Consider the following 6000-nt stretch of genomic DNA (forward strand, 5'->3'; position numbering starts at 1 on the left):
TCATAAACCCACAATTCATCGGATCTCGACAAACACACCGCAAAAAGTATTACATCGAATAGATCTCCAAGAAGATCAAGGAGAACTTTGTATTGAGAATCAAAGAGAGAGAAGAAGCCATCTAGCTAATAAATATGGACCCGAAGGTCTGTGGTAAACTACTCACACTTCATCGGAGAGGCTATGGTGTTGATGTAGAAGCCCTCCATGATCGATTCCCCCTTCGGCGGAGCGCCGAAAAAGGCCCCAAGATGGGATCTCACGGGTACAGAAGGTTGCGGCGGTGGAAATAGGGTTTCGTCATGCTCCTGGATGTCTTCAGGGTATATGAGTATATATAGGTGAAGGAAACCGGTCAGGGGAGCCACGAGGGGCCCACAAGGGTGGGGGGCACGCCTACCCCCCTAGGCGCGCCCTCCTACCTCGTGGTTGCCTCGTTTCTCTCTTGTCGTCCACTCCAAGTCTCCTAAATTGCGTTTGTTCCAAAAATAACTCTCCCGAAGGTTTCATTCCCTTTGGACTCCGTTTGATATTCCTTTTCTGTGAAACACTGAAATAGGCAAAAGAAACAGCAATTTGGGCTGGGCCTCCGGTTAATAGATTAGTCCCACAAATAATATAAGAGTGCATAGTAAAGCCCATTAAACATCCAAAATAGATAATATAATAGCATGGAACAATAAAAAATTATAGATACGTTGGAGACGTATCACTATCTCGAACCGTGAATCGAGTTTTCACAAGGGCTCGGTGTTTGTGGCCGGCAGTGACCTTTTGCCAAAAGTTGTTATGCGAGGGCACTATTCACACTTGATCAGTTGGCCTTCGAGGCTAAGTAATATTTACAATCTGGAATCCGAACATAATCCGGATTACATATGGTCAAACTTGGCTAAATGACCCTTGAAGGTTTGGCTGAGGGGAACTGCTTCCCTGGCATGAACCCAGGGGAGGGAAGGAACTGGTCTGCAAAGCCGATGATTCCCACACGTGCCTCGGCTCCGAAGACTAGTTCGGGGCTGCTGAGGGAGTCCTGGACTAAGGGGTCCTCGGCCTGCCGGCCTATCTCTTATGGGCCGGACAAGTGGGTTGTTCTACGAGTACTAGAAGCCGAGCTATGGGGCGACTCTATGTCCGGACAGGAAACCTTCAAAGCCTTGATGTGTCCTCCAAGTCAAGATGGAAGAATTGGCATGTTTACCATTGTTGTAACTGACCATGTGTAACCCTAGTACCCCTGGTGTCTATATAAAACTAGAGGGTTTAGTTCGTAGAGGCTAGAAGAAGAAACATCATCCTACTCACCTAGGGTTTAGTTCATCTGATCTCGTGGTAGATTGACTCTATAACCATCATATACACTTCAATATAATCAAGCAGTACGTAGGGTTTTACCTCTTCGAGAGAGCCCAAACCTGGGTAAACATCGTATCCTTCGTCTCTTGTTCCCCATTGATCCTAGATCCGCAGCTCGGACCCCCTACCCGAGATCCGCTGGTTTTGATACTGACCCGGGGTTACTAGGTTTATTTTTCTTGGTAAAATTGGTAAAGTTCTACCATGAGAGCTGCCTTCCCATCTAACTAAGCATCTCCATACACAGTAATCATATTCTAATGAAAATTAGATATTTTGTCAAAAACCAAAATTCTAACAAAATAGACACAAATCTCTACTTGAATCAAATCCAAAATATCATTATTAACTCTAACTATTATTCCCCCAGGTTTCCCCATGGGGCCCAATTCCAGACAAAGACCCCCCCCCACCACCACCACCACACACACACAAATGTTATGCAATTTAGAGTTAGAAAATCAGATTTAATTGTCTCCTGTAGCCCAACAAAATCCATTTTTCAATCACAAATAATCTCCCTAACATATCTTTTTAAATGTCTTGTCCAATCCCTATCACATTCTAGAACGTACCTATCATGATGAATACAAAAATAGGTGAAAAACTTATTTGCTTTTCTTTTTGGGCCTTTTCAAACCCCCTGTCACGCCCAATATGCGACCCTATCCAAAAGGAACTCGAAGGTCCCACCAAGGATAGACCCGCATGTTGAAACGCTTTTGCAAGGTGGATATCATTACATCAACATTACATAATAGATGGGGATACATACAAAAGGCATACAATGCCACACGAATACAACATCACAATACAAGAGCATCATCCGACTACGGATGAAACACAAACAGAAACTCAAACGACATCCACCCTGCTAGCCCAGGCTGCCGACCTGGAACCTATCCCCTGATCGAAGACGCAGAAGAAGAACTCAACGCAAGCAAGCATCACTCTCGCGCCATGATCATCGCACAACCTGTACCTGCAACTGTTGTTGTAGTAATCTGTGAGCCACGAGGACTCAGCAATCCCATTACCATGGGTATCAAGACTAGCAAAGCTTAAAGGGAAAGGAAGGGGGTAAAGTGGTGAGGCTGCAGCAGCGACTAAGCAAGATATGGTGGCTAACATACGCAAATAAGAGCGAGAAGAGAACAAGCGGAACGGTCGTGAAGCTAGCAATGATCAAGAAGTGATCCTGAACTCCTACTTACGTCAAACATAACCCAAAGACCGTGTTCACTTCCCGGACTCCGCCGAGAAGAGACCATCACGGCTACACACGCCGTTGATGCGTTTTAATTCGGATCTGGTGTCAAGTTATCTACAATCGGACATTAACAAATTCCCATCTGCCTATAACAAGCTCTCGTGATCAACGAAGGATTATACCTTCTCCCAGGAAGACCCGATCAGACTCGGAATCCCAGTTTAGAAGACATTTCGACAATGGTAAAACAAGACCAGCAAAGCCTCCCGCTGTGCCGACAAATCCCGATAGGAGCTGCACATATCTCGTTCTCAGGGCACACCGGATTGTCCAAACTTCCGGTAGGCCAGCCCAGAGTTGCCCCTAGTGGCCACCGGCGGTTGACAGGTTGGACCAACACTCACGACGAGCACTGGCCCGGGGGGGATAAAATAAAGATGACCCTCGAGAGCGCGACTCCCAAGGGAAAAAGGGCTAGGTGAGGCAAATGGTAAAACCAATGTTGGGCTAGGTGAGGAGTTTTATTCAAAGCGAACTGTCGAGGGGGTCCCATAAATCACCCGACCGCGTCAGGAATGCAAACGGAAACATAACACCGGTATGACGGAAACTAGGGCGGCAAGAGTGGAACAAAACACCAGGCAAAAGGTCGAGCCTTCCACCCTTTACCAAGTATATAGATGCATTAATAATATAAGAGATATTGTGATATCCCAACCAAAATCCTGTCCACCATGGAGAAATATTCAACTTCACCTGCAACTAGCAACGCTATAAGAGGGGCTGAGCAAAAGCGGTAACATAGCCAAACAACGGTTTGCATAGGAAAGGTGTCAAAGGTTAGAGGTTCATGGCAATATAGGATGGCTTGATAAACAGGTGATAGGTAGCGCAGCATAGCGATAGAACGAAGCAACTAGCATAGCAATGATAGTAGTGAGATCCAGGGTAGTGGTCATCTTGCCTGAAATCCCGCAAGGAAGAAGAACGAGTCCATGAAGAAACGAACGGATGAAGCCGAACCAAGCGTAGACGAACGAGTCCTCACGATCGCAACGAAACAGGAACTATCGAAAAGAAGCACACAACATAGTAAACACACCACACATATACAAGACATGATTCACAACAAGCATGATGCAAGACAAGACTACATGAAGCTACTCATGGCAAGAGATGATGCAAACAAGAACAACACATCAAGGAAAGTTTAAATGAGGCCGGGAACAACATATAACAATTCTGGTAAGTCCTCATATGCATATTTCGAAGTTGGTCCAGATCTGAATAAATCTTATGTTCAAGTTGTTAAACAGCAAGTTAAGATGCACAAAGATGATCTACACGAGATTCTAGTCAAGTTACATATAAAGTTCATTTAATTCGGAGCTACGGCCTAGAAGATATGAGCAAAACAAGTTAAACATGGCATTGATGCGAAATGCACCCAAACATCAAGCAAACACCTCAAAACAAGAATGCAACATGATAATATGGAAATACATGCAAAATCAAGCAAGTTTCATATAGAGCACACTCAAAACGGAGCAACGGTTCAACACACACACACTATACAAGTTATAAGGACAAGCTGTCCAAAACAGCAACTAGGCATATTGCAAGCAACAAAACAATAAGCTACAGCATCTCAACAAGATAACAAAAGGCATGGACATGATGTACGGTAAATCACAGCAAAAAATGAACACTGAGCTATCTCCAGAAACTACTAGAACATGCTCAAACACACATGGTAAGATTGCAAGTTATAACAATTCCAGACTTTGCAGAAAATAACATCACGATGCAATGTTTAGAGCTATCAAACAACATGTTATAGGAAATTATCATGGCAAACAAAGGCATGGCTTGCATAGAATAAGAGTTCCTTACTGACCATAAGCCAAAAAGGATCAGAAAATATGATGGCACCCATGTAAACATGGCAAGTTATTATACAGATTCAAACATGGCAGGAACATAATTATGAAGGCATGTAGATGAGCTTGTGCAACTCACTACAGAGCAAAAGATTGCATGGCAAGGCAACCAACAGTAAGAAGGCATGTTTGTGAAGCTAAGCATGGCAATAGCAAGGTCATAGGATGCATGGATCACTAGCAAAACACATGTAAACAACTGAACTTAATGTTAACAGGCTGACAGCAACATTATCAAGCAACTTTGGAGCAAGAAATGAACAAGCTACAACAAGCTATAAGTGATACCAGGGGCATGGATGGATATAGCATGACATGTAGAACAAAACATATTTAGTGATCATCTCCAGATTATGCATAGAATGACTAGTAGCAACATGTTTATATGGCATCATGAAATAACAGATTCAGCCTAGCAAAATAGCAACATCATGTACCCTACTTAACAAGCTCGATACACTCACCACAAGTCATTGCATGACAAGATAAGCATAGCATCGTCAAGAAGACATGTTTGTGTAACCAACCAAGGCAATAACAAGTCCATAGTATGCAAGGATCAACTATAGCAAGCTTGGCAAAATTGAATAACACGTAAACAATCTGCCAGAAAACATTTTGAAGCAAAAGTAGAGCACGAAAATGACATGCTAGACTACTCCATAAATTCAAAACAGGGCATGAATGGATAGACAATAACCACATGTTCAAAACATCCTTACTGAAGTATCTCAAAATATGCATGGATCACTCTGTAGCAACAAGTTTACATGCCATCAAAATAACAGCAGAATAGGGACTAAAATCAGCAACATCACGATGCCTAGTTTGCATGCTTGTGCTAGTCACCACATTGATCACAAAAATACATGGTAAGCACCTCTATAAAGAAGACATGGCATAGATCAAAACACATGTAGACATCAACCTCATAGGATGCACACATCAATCATGGCAAAAATGACAAAAGAGCTCATTCTGTTAACAGACAGCAGAAAACATTATGAAGCACTCTTACAACGATGATTCAGGCATCTAGATGAACTCAAAAGAATATGATGCAATGGAATGAAATGATGTACTCGTTGAGACGAACAATTTGACATATTACACGCACGAAACGGAGCTACATGCATTGAGATACGATGCAACAAACATGGCATGATAATGTGCAAATCTGAGGACTTAGTGAAAACGGGGGCAACCTCGGGTTCGCACGGAAATCGATGCAGGGCCGGAGTTCGCAGGAGAACTTGCCGGAGACGATGGGGAAGACGCCGGGGAGGACGGATCCGGGGCCGGGGAGACCTCCTCCGGCCGGATCTCACCGGATCCGGCGCGGGACAGCGAGGGGCGCGGGGGAGGCGAAACGAGAGGGCGCCGGAGGAGCTCAGAGCAGCCGGCGGCGGCGGGTGCCGGCGAGGGCGGCGGGGCACGCCGGCGGCGCGGGGCCAGAGCGACGACGGGGCGCGAGAGGCGCGGGCTGCGGGGCTC

The sequence above is a fragment of the Triticum dicoccoides genome, chromosome 1B (assembly GCF_002162155.2).
Source record: "Triticum dicoccoides isolate Atlit2015 ecotype Zavitan chromosome 1B, WEW_v2.0, whole genome shotgun sequence".
NCBI lineage: Eukaryota > Viridiplantae > Streptophyta > Magnoliopsida > Poales > Poaceae > Triticum > Triticum dicoccoides.